At 41.0% G+C, this 14,313-nt stretch overlaps 1 protein-coding gene and 1 long non-coding RNA gene across 2 annotated transcripts in view; one reads left to right on the top strand and one right to left on the bottom strand.

Moving 5' to 3' along the window:
* Positions 1-14,313, bottom strand: part of LOC122552919 (sorting nexin-9-like) — a 141,123-nt gene that overhangs the window by 64,753 nt on the left and 62,057 nt on the right. The gene's annotated exons all lie outside the window — the stretch shown is intronic.
* LOC122544789 (uncharacterized) lies at positions 5,833-6,375 on the top strand. Its single transcript, XR_006310464.2, has 3 exons — positions 5,833-5,932; positions 6,069-6,161; positions 6,271-6,375. It is a non-coding gene; the product is annotated as an uncharacterized LOC122544789 (long non-coding RNA).

Below are 14,313 nucleotides of genomic sequence, written 5' to 3'. Positions count from 1 at the left end.
ATGCAGCTTAATCTTCTGGATGAGCCTACCATAAGGGACCTTTTGAAAACCTCACTAAATTCCACAGAGAACACCCACTGCTCCACCCTCATCGATCACCATTGTCTTCTCCTCGAAAAATTCAATCAAGTTAGTAAGACATGACCTGCTCTGCACAAAGGCATGCTGACAGTCCCTAATTCAGCCATGCTTTTCCAAATGCTTGTAAATCCTATCCAATAGCTTCCCAACAACCAATGCAAGACTTATCAGTCTATAGTTTCCTGGATATTACCTATTTCCCACCATGAACTGAGCAACAACATTAACTACTCGCCAGTCCTCTGGGACCTCGCCAGTGGCTAGCGAGGATACAAAGATCTTGGTCAAGGCCCCAGCAATCTCCTCTCTTGCCTGTCTCAATAACCTGGGATAGATACCATTAGGCCCTGGGGACTTGTCCACCTTAATGCTCAAGATTTCCAATACCACTTCTCTCGATCTCAAAATGCTATAGCATATTAGCATGCTTCACACAGATCTCTCTATCCTCCCTAACCCTCTCTTAGGTGAATACCGATGTAAAACATATTTAGGATCTCACCCACGTCCTCTGCTTCCAACCACAAGTTACTTTTTCAAGCGGTCCTACCTTCTCCCTAGTTATCCTATTGTTTTCAATGTATAGAATACTTTGGGATTCTCTTCAATCCTACTTGCCAAGGTAATTTCATTGCTTCTTCTTGAGCTCCTAATTCTCTGCTCGAGTTCTTTCTTGCTTTTATATTCCTCACAGGCCCTGTTCAATTTTACCTTCCGAAAGCAGACTTCATAAACATCAGCCATTTCTCCACATCTCTGACAATGTGGGCCAACATCGTCGCTGACCACTCACTTCCCCTTTACGTAACTACAAAATTTCTTATTGATTTCAATGTCCCTTGCAAGCTTCCTTTCGTTATCCCTTTCAGTACCTCTTTTGAACTTCTTTGTGGCCCTTTGCCAGGCTTTGTATCTTTCCCATTCAGCTGGATCTGTCCTGCTTTTTGCATTTTTATAAAGCACTTTCTTTTAATCTTTCGTTGTCCACGGTTGTTTTTTCTTTGAAGTTGCTTTTCCTTCTCAGGAAATGTGTTCAATGTTTCATTAAACATCCTCCACTGTTGTTCTTTGTTTAACCCATTAACAGATTTTCCCAGTTTACTGTGGACAGTCGGCATTCCATCTCATTAAAGTCAGCCTTACTTAAATCTAAAACTCTGATAAGGTGATTCATGCTTTTCGCTTTCAAATGTTACATTGAATGCTATTATCTTGTGATCACGATTTGTTAGATGTTTACACACAATTACTAATTAAGTTCAGCTTAGTGCTCATTACTAAATCCAACATCGCTTGTCCTCTTGTTGCTGCAGGAAATCCCAGACACTCTCCAGAATTTTACTATCTTTCTGGCAAGTCCTTGTCTACCTCTCCCAATTTACATTCAAGTTAAAATGTCCCTTATAATACTAAACTGACTCTGTTACATACTTGCCTAATATCTGCATTTATACAATCTAGCATCTCAGAGCTGCTACCAGTGGGTCTATACACAACCCCTATTACACTTTTCCATCCTTTACTGTTTCTCAATTCCACACGTAAAAGGTCTCCATTAATGCTTTCCCCTCATTGTAGCCTCCTTCACCGCTGAAGTGATTTTGTTTCTAATTAGTAAGGTTAATTCACCTCCTCTGCCATTTTCCTATCCATCCCATAAACCTTAAGCTGGTATATTTAGTTTCTAGCCCTGATCATCTTGCAGCCAAGTCTCACTAACAGCTACTACATCATAACCTCCAATTTGAATTTGTGCTTGCAGCTTATTTATTTTATTTCTTATACTCCATGCATGTCCATATTGAACTCTGATTTGGGCCAGACACTAACTTGTTACTCAGTACTTATGCTTTATTCACCTGTGTATTATTTCCCTCTTCTGGTTTAATCAATGCACCTCCCTCCCTAATCAACGAGTTCAGAGATGTTGTTACACTGCACTGGAGCAGGTAGGACTTGAAGCTGTGGCTCCTGGCTCAGAGGTAAGAATATTACCACTGCTGGTGGCAATAGCTCTGTGGGAGATACCCAAGTAAAGTACTGCATTTCTATGTCAAATACTTTCCTGATGCCATGTCCCTCGATCAGTAACTGAGTTCCTTTAGAAAGAGGGAATAAACTGACCAGAGATTTACATTCCTGAATTGCTGTTTGGTGACTCCTTAACTTTAGATATTGCACCTCACTGGGCAATGCACTGGAAAATCAAGCCTTGCTATTTCAAGAGTTTTCACAAACTTTTGTAAAACTGCACATTTCCCAATTTGCTAGTCTTTTAGACTCAGGTTGACACAAAGCACCGTTCAGGTTTCTGTACTTTAGAATTACTATTTATCACAATTAAATAGTCTCTAGCCGCAGGTAAACACACACAAATGGTTTTATGAATGCTGGGAAAGAGTGGGAAGTCAATTCAAATGGTCCTTACCACAGGGTTCACCAAGATAATTCTTTCAGTTTGTTAGGACTTGCTATTCCTTGATCATCTTTCTCCAGGTACTCTGCCCTTTTTCAGAAAGCACAGATCGACTGGTTCATACATTTAATGTCTCTGAATTACTGGCTAAAAGCCCTTATAAAAGGCTTTGATTCATTATTTAAAGTCATAGCTTACAGAAACTGAAGAAAAAATAAATTGGTTTTCTTCATGCTCAAAAGGAGTTTTTACTGCAGAACAGCTTCTGATTTGGTAGATCTGATGGCATTACCCAATCATGCTCACAGCTCTACTTAAGAGCCAATCACATAGTTATTAACAAAAAGGCCTTTGTCATTGGCAACTGGTCATGAGGTCACAGACCCATCAGTTATTTGCTGCTAGCTGAATCCCAATTTGTATAGAGCCTTTGATTCCAAACCATGAACCATGAACAGTACTTACAACTGATGCTTTACAAAAAAAAAGTCAGTAGTCCATCAAAAATCCTTAATTTTAAGACAGTTCCTTTTTCCATTCTAGTTCCATAATCAAAAATACAGAAAAATAAAAAGATATGGTCTTTACAAGATGTGAGAAGAGTGAGCTAATTGCTGTCAGGTAAAAACATGATTAGATTTGCTGAATATCCTTACAGAATTCATCACCACACAAGAAGTAATGGCTATTTCAACAAAGTATGAATAAGGCATCAACATCAATGACTACCTTCAAGAAAATAAAGTAAACAAACAGAAGGCTGGAAGAACGCAGCAAGCCAGGCAGTATCAGGAGGTAGAGAAGTCAACATTTTGGATATTTACCCTTCTTCAGGATTAGATATAGGGGTAAGGGAAGCTACAGATAAAAGGGTGGGGTGTGGTTGGGTGGGGAGAGTAGCAAAATGGTGTGGTGGTGATGATAGGTGGACAAAGGTAGCAAGTATGACCTGGTTGGTCGATGGGAGAGATAAATTCAATTAGTAGCTATAAGGAAGGGTCAGTGGGTGTAATAGAAGGGAGGAGGTGGGGCTGAAAGGTTATTTGAAATTAGAGAACTCAGTGTTAAGTCTTCTGGGCTATAGGCTGTCCAGGCAGAAGATAAGATGTTGTTTCTCCAATTCGCAGTCTGGTTCACTGTGGCAATGGAGGCCGCCAAGGAGGTCAGTCTGGTCATTTTGGGCTAGGTGAAGATGCTCTGTGAAATGGTCACCTGGTCTACGTTTGGTCTCACCAATGCAGAGAAGACCACATCAGTAGCACCAGTAGACTAGGTTTGATGACATTTACTATAAAAACTCTCAATCCCATGGCTACCTGGAATACACCTCCTTCCACCTCGTATCTAGCAAATATTTCACCTCCATCACATCTGCTGACTAGGAGATATTCCACTCCCAAGTATCTCAGATGTCCTATTTCAAACAACATTTTCTCCCCCTCTTCTGACATCCAGACAGCCCTTCACCTTTCCAGCTCTAAACTCCCTTCCACAAACATAACAATGGTAAAGCCCCTCCTTGTCCTCACTTTCTACTCCACTGGCCTTCGCATCCAATGTATCATCCTCAAACACTTCCGCCAACTTCAATTAGACCCTACCACCCAGAATATCATCTCCTCCCCACCTCTCTGTATTTTACGAGGAACCATTCCCTTGGCTCACACCATATTCCCCTTCCAATTCCCCCCAGTATCTTTCCCTGTAACCAAAAAAGGTGCAACACCTGCCTATACACAACCTCCCTCACCTCCATCCAGGGGCCCCAAACAGTCCTTCCAGGTGAGATTGAGGTTCACCTGCATCTCCTCCAAACTAGTTTACCACATCTGGTGCTCTCCATATGGTCTTCACAACATTCGCTGAGCATCTTAGCCAGGCCCAAAACAGTCAACCTGACCTCCTGGTCACCGCCTATTTCAATTCCCCCTCCCACTCCGACACATCTATCTTTAGCCTCCTCCATTGCCACAGTGAATCAGACCACAAATTGGAGGATCAACACCTCATCTTCTGTCTGAAGTCTAAAGCCCAGAGGACTGAACATTGAGTCCCCTAATTTCAACTAACCTTCCCACCTATCTAGACTCCTTTCCCAGTTCCCTGCCTCCTCCTTTCCATTCATCCTATTGACCTTTCTTTCCAGCTGTCAACCAGATTCCCCTCTCTCCCATCGATCAACCATGTCTACCTCACCATTCAGCTACTCTCCGTTCCCCCCTTCTCTTTAACTGTAGCTCCCCTTATGCCCACATCTTGTCCTGAAGAAGGGTTAATACCCGAAAGCATTGACTTCTCTGCATCCTGATGCTGCCTGGCTTGCTGTGTTCTTCCAGCCTCTAGTTTGTCTTCTTTGGATTCCAGCATCTATCTCTATTCAAGAAAAAGGAATGAAATAGAAGAAAGCAAGCTGAAACAAACCATTTTTTGCAACTCACTGTTTTGTATGATTTTATTTCTGAAAATTAAGTGTCAACATCAGCAAAACGTAGATTCTTTAAATAATATTGCAAAGTGGATAATAAAATGCCAATGGCAATGTAGGACCCCAGTGATAAATTCATTTGATTGTCATAGAGCCATCGAGATATACAGCATGGAAATAGACCCTTCGGTCCATCCTGTCTATGGTGATCAAATATCCCAACCCAATCTAGTCCCACCTGCCAGCACTTGACCCATATCCTTCTAAACTCTTCCTATGCATATACCCATCCAAATGCCTTTTAAATGTTGCAATTGTACTAACCTCCACCACTTCCTCTGGCAGCTCATTTCATACACGTACCACCCTCTGCATGAAAACGTTGCTCCGTAGGTCTCTTTTACATCTTTCCCCTCACCTTAAACCTGTGCCCTCTAGTTCTGGACTCCCCCACCCCAGGGAAAAGACTGTCTATTGATCCTATCCATGCCCTTCAATTTTGAAAACCTCTATAAAATAACATTTAATTATAGAATCTAGATTGAAAATGTATTCAGGATGTTCTCAGCAGTCTGTTAAAAATGAATTTTGTAAATAAATTGCTTGTTCGTGAGCGATGTGATAAATCAGGTGGGTCAGAAGATGTTTGATGCTGATATATGATAAGCATTCAAGTGTTGAATCAGTCCAGAGATGAGATTGATTGTGTTGGTAAGCAATGTAGTGTATCGGGTGGTCCTCTTAACCCTTTCTCTCAGGACATGATTTGCAAAACTATGCTCTGTTCTACCAAATGCTATTCACTGTTGAAATTAATCACATGCACTTTCTTTCTCTTGTAGGAGATTCAGATGAAGACTTAGATGAAATTGTCCCACAGCATTTGGTGACAGGGCAAATAGTGAATCACAAAAAATCACCTGAACAGTTTACAGAATCTCTTGTTTATGAGGTTGCTGAGGTTCAATTACTAAACAGAATGCCCGATTCTCAAAAAAGTGAAATAACTGGTATGTAATCACTTTTGACCATAATCAATATCAATATTAATTATGTTACTTTGAGCTGGGGATTTTTGCTATTATACTTTCTGTGCCAACTAAATAGGTTTTCTTCCTGCTTTAAATAATGCAAAATGTTCCCTAGTTAATCGAGAGGCAGCTCCTCAACTACGTACAGCATGTAGATCTGTGTCAGTACCTGACCGACCTCAACCTCCACAAAGACCCCCTCCACCAAGTAAGAATTACCATAATGTTAGCTATCAAGTAAACAGACCATCATGAACTTAGCAGTACAGCCATTTATTTAATTGTTTAGATTTTAAATTGAAAGCTTTTTTTTCTAGCTATGCAAAGCATGAAAAAAATCAGCCTCTGATACTGTGCTTTCATCTGAAGAAAGTCCTTTTCAGGCCATGACTCTGAATCCATCCCAGATTCTTCCAGGGCCAGCTGTAAATTACCAAATTGAAATTCGTAGAGATACAACATAAGAGGAGTCAATTGACTATCATGATGAAAGAGTGCTAATTGGTTTGCAAGTGGTCTCTGATTGATATAAGGGTTGCCATGGAGAATGCACCAACAAACTATTATCTCATAAGCTTTAGTTTAAATTCAAATCAGGCAAGTCAACTCTCATTACTTAAGGTTTTGATATTCCTGGGAATTGATCTAGGGAATAGATGAGCCCCAAACTTTTGTTTTGTTGACTTGCAATTCTTTGTTTGCAAAGGAACAGCACAGCAGGTCAGGCAGCATCCAGGGAACAGGAGATTCGACGTTTCGGGCACAGGCCCTTCTTCTTCATTCCTGAAGAAGGGCCTGTGCCCGAAATGTCGAATCTCCTGTTCCCTAAATGCTGCCTGACCTGCTGTGCTGTTCCAGCAATAAAGTTTCAACTTTGATCTCTAGCATCTGCAGACCTCACTTTCTCCTCTTTGTTTGCAAAGGACAGAGCCCTGTATATGAAAATATACATACATGTAGCTTCTAGCAAGTGAGCCTAAATGACGATAAATTGGTTGTTAGTGTCAATGTTAGCACAATCAGAATTGTTTGGTAAGTATTGTCCAATCACAAAATTACCTTTGATATAGTCCGTATTCTGTTTGTTTGTCACAAATAGCCAAAAGCATCGACTGCACTGTTGTCACTTGTGATCAGCAAATCATTGGGATGTAAGAACTGCCTGCTCAGGCATTACACCGGCATTGCAGTTCATGTGACATTTGCTTCTTTGTCTTCCTGACTTGATGGCAGCATACTGTCAATGGGGACTATCACTCATCCTGCTGTTGATTAGTAGGAGTGTGAAACAGCTAACATCACATGTTGAGGAGAAAGTGAGGACTGCAGATGCTGGAGATCAGAGCTGAAAATGTGTTGCTGGAAAAGTGCAGCAGGTCAGGCAGCATCCAGGGAACAGGAGAATCGACGTTTCGGGCATAAGCCCTGAAGAAGGGCTTATGCACGAAACATCGATTCTCCTGTCATTGACCTTGTTATAGTGTGTAAGGAAATTCTTACATGCACTGCAGATTCAAATCTAGCAAATGTATCAGTTACGTATTGGAAATATACAAAAGGTAAATTAGAGGTCATTTTGTGGAAGATGCATTTCTTGTGGAAACTGACAAGTTGAACCTAGAGGAGATGCCATGGCAGCACCATAAATTTAGGCATGTATAATGTCATTAAAGCTGAATGCAACATCATGAGTTGCTAAGTTCATAAATTCAATGATTCAGACAATGGCAGCATTCCTAGATTATCTCAATAGAGTCAGATATGTACAGCATGGAAACAGACCGTTCGGTCCAACCTGTCCATGCCAACCAGATATCCCAACCCAATCTAGTCCCACCCGGATCATATCCCTCCAAGCCCTTCCTATTCATATACCCATCCAAATGCCTCTTAAATGTTGCAATTGTACCAGCCTCCACCACATCCTCTGGCAGCTCATTCCATACATGTACCACCCTCTGTGTGAAAAAGTTGCCCCTTAGGTCTCTTTTATATTTCTCCCCTCTCACCCTAAACCTATGCCCTCTAGTTCTGGACTCCCCGATCCCAGGGAAAAGACTTTGTCTATTTATCCTATCCATCCCCTCATAATTTTGTAAACCTCTATAAGGTCATCCCTCAGCCTCCGACGCTCCAGGGAAAACAGCCCCAGCCTGTTCAGCCTCTCCCTGTACTCAGATCCTCCAACCCTGGTAACATCCTTGTAAATCTTTTCTGAACCCTTTCAATTTTCACAACATCTTTCTGATAGGAAGGAGACCAGAATTGCACGCAATATTCCAACAGTGGCCTAACCAATGTCCCATACAGCCGCAACATGACCTCCCAACTCTTGTACTCAATACTCTGACCAATAAAGGAAAGCATACCAAACGCCGCCTTCACTATCCTATCTACCTGCAACTCCACTTTCAAGGAGCTATGAACCTGCACTCCAAGGTCTATTTGTTCAGCAACACTCCCTAGTGTACCACCATATGTGGTTTCCTTAAGGAGCACATTATATAGAATAGGATAGCAATATCAAATATGCTGTAACTGCTTGATAGAACTACATATCTTTATACACAAGGCTCTGTCCTTTATAATCACAAGACATCCAGTCATTATAGCTTTTCATAAATCAAACCTTGGGGGGCAGCTATTTCCTGATGCCTTCCCCATAGCAACATCTTGACCAGAGTTCACACGTCAGAAAATCACCATCCTTTCCTTGTACAGTATAAGTTGTAATCTTTCCAATTTAGTATTCTTGCAATTCTGCCCTAAGAGTACAATACAAAACTCACTAATGTGTCTTTTTCTCAGCAAAAAAGTTATGGTAAGAACTGCAGATACTAGAAATCAGAAACAATAATAGAAATTGTTGGAATAGCTCAGCAGGTCTGGCAGCATCCGAGTAGAGAAATCAGAGTTAACGTTTCAGATCGAGAGAACCTTCCTCAGTGCACTGAGGAATGGTCACTCAAACCAAAATGATAACTCTGATTTCTCTCTACAGTTGCTGCCAGACCTGCTGAGTTTTCCACCAGTTTCTATTTTTGTAACAGTTTTATAGTCATCATTAGACTCTTAATTTCATATTTCTATAAGATTCAAGTTCTACTATCTGTCGTAGAACATGAGCTGTGTCTCTTCAAAATAATAGTCTAGCGATAACACAATTAGACCATCACTTTCCTCTTGAACACTAGTTAATTCACCACCTCCTAACCCTTCCTGCCCCTAACAGAGACAAGGCTTCCATTGAGATATACAAGTCAATTTGCTAGTTATTAATCAAAGAATTCTGTCAGCTCTTTAAGTGGTCTGCTATTTTCAGTCATTTGTGTCAATGCAACCTCAGTTCTCTGTTTCTAGACTTGTACAACTAACTTACGTTGACTTCTTTCAATTTCTACTGACCAAACCATGGGTAAAAGGGAATTCAGGAGAAAACGGTTTTCTTCTTTGGGGGCTGTAGAACAGATACATAACCAAAGTCAGATTCAAGTGGGGAAAGATAGTGACTTAGGCAAGTTTTCATAAGATAGAGTTCTACAGAATCCAGAAAGGGCAAACCATTGAAAGTATAGTATCTGTTATTTGTTACTAGGTGTGATGCAGAATCAAGGCTAAATGCACATTTAAGACAAATGTTTGCTAATGTTTCAAGTTTAAAGTCAATATGTTCATCGCAAATAAGTTAATCCACCTCTAATATTGGAGAAGCATATGTAGAGTCTAAGATCACAGTTTCTACTTCAGTTAACATAGTTTAATTTTTGCTACAATCCTCAGTCACACTATCTATGACCACGTAATAGACAGGAAAAGTAATGGTCCAGTTGTAAAGGATGCACAGTCTTGTATTGGGAGAGATCAATAATATCTGGAGTAGAGCTGTAATTTGTAATGGTGACTTTCCGAAAATGAAGAGTGCAATATTAATGAAACGCAAACATTCTTCATGTAAGGCAGTTGTTGACTAGTTTGTCCAACCACGCTCTTCACAGCCCCATCCCCCAAAAAATCCACAGCCCTCAGTCACAACTGTGTGCACGTTCACAGATACATAGAAGGCTGCCTTTGCTATGCTTCTATATTGGGATTTGTTGGATTGTTTCATATTTGAAGTTGTTTTCAACACAATCTTGTTTCTCAGTCTTCATCTAGAACTGGAATTACCAAGCCATATCATGTGAGACAAATTAAAACAACAAATGCCAAAGAAGCAGAAGCGGCAATGAAATATGTAATGGAATTAAAAACAGGTGGAGTGATTCTCGTGTCCTTTTACCTGCTAAGTAATGCTTGAATGTAAGAGAAGGGATGTTGTTGTGCAATGGTAGTTTCCCTACCTTGAACCAAAAGACCCACCTGCCCGGAGGTGTGTCACAACTGTTGATTAAAACCATTACATAAGAGAACAGATTGCAAGTACAATGCCACTGAAGTTTTAAATTAAAATACTTAAAGATGTTATTCCTGTAGCAGCTTATCAAGATAAATCTGTTGAGTGTCGAATTACATCAGACCTTTTTAAAACAGGAGAAGGATGAGGGCTGACTTGATAGAGGTTTATAAGATGATCAGGGGAATAGATAGAGTAGACAGTCAGAAACTTTTTCCCCGGGTACAACAGAGTGTTACAAGGGGACATAAATTTAAGGTGAAGGGTGGAAGGTATAGGGGAGATGTCAGGGGTAGTTTCTTTACCCAGAGAGTGGTGGGGGCATGGAATGCGCTGCCTGTGGGAGTGGCAGAGTCAGAATCATTGGCGAACTTTAAGTGGCAATTGGATAGGTACATGGATGGGTGCTTAAGCTAGGAGAAATGTTCGGCACAACATCATGGGCCGAAGGGCCTGTTCTGTGCTGTATTGTTCCAAGTTCTAGCACTCTTTGAGCATATGCACATACACACACAAGCGCACACTCCACAGGCACCAAGCCCCCTCTAATTCTGAATGTGAGGTAAGCACCAAAAAGCCATAAAAGGTAAAGACACTATTGTCTTATCAGACCATAGGGCTGCTCTCTCATTAGAGAAAGAAAATTGATGGTGGTTTAACCTGAGGATCACCATGCATCAGGCAAGAGGGAGAAGTTGAAAAGGAGAATCCTCTATGGTAACCTCAGCAGGGATTGAACCTGTGCTGTTGGTATGTCACTAAACGTTGGCCAAGATACCACCTCTGTTCTTCTTTGAAGTTGGTGCCATTTGATCTTTTACATCCATCGAAGCAGGATGTTGGAGCTTCAGTTTAATCTCCCATCCTATTGGTACTGTACTGGAATGTTAAACTTTTTGTTGTACTCAAACCTTTGAGCGAGACTTGAAACTGGAACCTTGAGAGTCTGAGGTGAGATGGCTATGACTGAGCCACTATTGACACAAAAGTCATAAAAGGTTAGTACAATCTTAATTTCAGCTAATATCCACACACAAGCCCATACCTGTATGTCTGTGTGTACTTCCTGGTCAAAATGCCTGTGCCGCAATTCAGGAGCAGTCTTGGCTTTGCTTCTCCATACCTGTTGGACACAAGGCCAACTGGAGTGGCTTGCATCACCCAGTTAGATCCAGCAAACAGACACAGGCACAATGTTTGTGGCATTCCTAATCTGAACAAATGAACAATTTGTCTGTATCTCACCAGTTCTAGGCAAAAGATTTGTCTTGGTCCATTGCCTGTCCCCTGATCCTGTCTCTGACTTCAACAGCTGCAGCTATTGCTGAAGTCAATGGCAGACTCAGCCAGCCCACACACTCTCGCTCTTTAATAAGCCTCCAGCCTATCAACTATCACCTCCCCCACCTTGCACTGTTTTCTAAGCGAAGAAGTATAGCCTACTCCTTTGTTACAGAGAAATTGTATTTTCTTGATGAGTTCATGAAAATTGGTGGGTTTGTAAAAATACAAGACCTGTGAAAGGTGTAAAAATATAGAGACATATGGCATTTTCTCCCTGGGTAGCCTTGTATATTTCTGTAGCTGTGTCCCTGCGCACAACCTTTATCCGTGTCAAATCTCACTATAGCAGCGACAGCAATGAGCATAGGAGGCTATTTCTGAGCATTTTATGTGCTATGATGACTTTGCTTCAAGAACAAAGCAAGATTTGTACCATTGTTGATGTAAACGGGACAGATATGTAAGTTATGTACTTGTCTTCCCTACTAAATGAAACTTTTGCAACTGTTGACAGCGCTAGACACCAAAGTGGGCTCTGAACAATGTCTTTCTTTTTCAGGAAGTTTGAAGTCAGAGGCTAACATAAAGCCATCTCTAGTACAGTCAATTCTCAAGTCCCAGTCAGACATGCCTCTTCCTGATGAACATGTTCAAACATATTCTACTTCATTAATACCTCTATTACACGCTCAAACAAATCCTGCTGCTAAACCATCTGATCCAGAAGGAACAGGAATAAGAGGTGACTTGGTAAGTTATTTTGATTATCATAAACAAGAGATGTTGATTTCTTAAAGCATTAAGAATGTTTACATTGTAAATACCTAGTGTCAGCAACTAACATTGCCAAGTTCAAATCAATTATAGTCAGGTTCAGTTAGTTCCACCTCAAAACTATGTTTGTCCCTCACAATCTCTTGCAATTGGTATGGCCAGCTCAGTAACGAATTGTGAGGAGTTTTTTTTATGCTGTGAATTGGTTTAAGACTTTCCTAGTTTCTTGAAAGTTTTTATCGCCAACAATAAAGATTTTTCTTTGTTATGCATGAAACTTGCTGAATTGTCCTTCTGCTCTGAATTGGAAAGTTGCAAAACTGAGTGCTAACCTAGTTAGGCTGAGTCGTTTTAAAAAAAAATCCAAACAAGGAGAAATCAACAGGAATAGGCCATTCAGCTATTTGAATCTATTCCAGTATTTAAATTGATAATGGCTCATTTGCATTTCAACTCTACACACCCATTTTTAAAAAAATTGTTCACAGTTGAGTGTGGTTCTGGAAGTTAGTTTGTTTTGTCAATTGCCCACCTTTAGTTGGCTTGAGAAAGTTACCCCTCTATAAGGTTACCCCTCAGCCTCCGATGTTCCAGCCGTAACATGACCTCCCAACTCCTGTACTCAATGCTCTGACCAATAAAGGAAAGCATATCAAATGCCTTCTTCACTATCCTATCTACCTACGACTCCACTTTCAAGGAGCTATGAACCTGCACTCCAAGGTCTCTTTGTTCAACAACACTCCCTAGGACCTTACCATTAAGTGTATAAGTCCTGCTAAGATTTGCTTTCCCAAAATTTGCATTTATCTGAATTAAACTCCATCTGCCACTTCTCAGCCCATTGGCCCATCTGATCAAGATCCTGTTGTAATCGGAGGTAACCTTCTTCGCTATCCACTACACCTCCAATTTTGGTATAATCTGCAAACTTACTAACTATACCTCTTATGATCACATTCAAATCATTTATGTAAATAACAAAAAGTAGTGGACCCAGCACCGATCCTTGTGGCACTCAACTGGTCACAGGCCTCCAGTCTGAAAAACAACCCTCCGCCACCACCCTCTGTATTCTACTTTTGAGCCAGTTCTGTATCCTCATGGCTAGTTCTCCCTGTATTCCATGAAAACTAACCTTGATAACCAGTCTCCCATGGGGAACATTGTTGAACGCCTTACTGAAGTCCATATAGATCTCATCCACTGCTCTGCCCTCATCAGTCCTCTTTGTTACTTCTTCAAAAAACTCAATCAAGTTTGTGAGACATGATTTCCCATGCACAATGCCACGCTGAATATCTCTAATCAGTCCTTACCTTTCCAAATACATGTACATCCTGTCCCTCAGGATTCCCTCCAACAACTTGCTCACCATCGATGTCAGGCTCACCAGTCCATAGTTCCCTGGCTTGTCCTTACCATCTTTCTGAAATAGTCACACCATGTTAGCCAACCTACAGTCTTCTGGCACCTCACCTGTGACTATCGATGAAACAAATGTCTCATCAAGAGGCCCAGCAATCACTTCCCTAGCTTTCCACAGAGTTCTAGGTACACCTGGTCAGGTCCTGGGGATTTATCCACCTTTTTGCTTTTCAAGACATCCATTTCTTCCTCCTCTGTAATATGGACATTTTTCATGATGTCACCATGCTTTCTTTCCTATAGCTGGTGGCTCCATTATGGTGGCAAATAACCTCAAGGTTACCTCTGCTCTTTTATTCCTCAAAATAGGAAAATATTCAAGTTTGGACTTTGTTTATCATTCACACATGCATTCATCCATTGTTCCTTTGCCTATCCAATACCTAGCAAATACCAGTGAAACTGACATGCACATTATCAGGCTAGGACAGGATTGGCTTGGTGTTCTGACAGCTGTATCCAAATAGCCTACTAAAATGTA

The sequence above is a fragment of the Chiloscyllium plagiosum genome, unplaced genomic scaffold, assembly GCF_037043375.1.
Source record: "Chiloscyllium plagiosum isolate Xiang-an unplaced genomic scaffold, Cpla_swu_hap1 HiC_scaffold_10, whole genome shotgun sequence".
NCBI classification, from domain to species: domain Eukaryota; kingdom Metazoa; phylum Chordata; class Chondrichthyes; order Orectolobiformes; family Hemiscylliidae; genus Chiloscyllium; species Chiloscyllium plagiosum.
The sequence above is the reverse complement of the archived record's forward strand: the minus strand, read 5'-3'. Positions and strand labels throughout refer to the sequence as shown.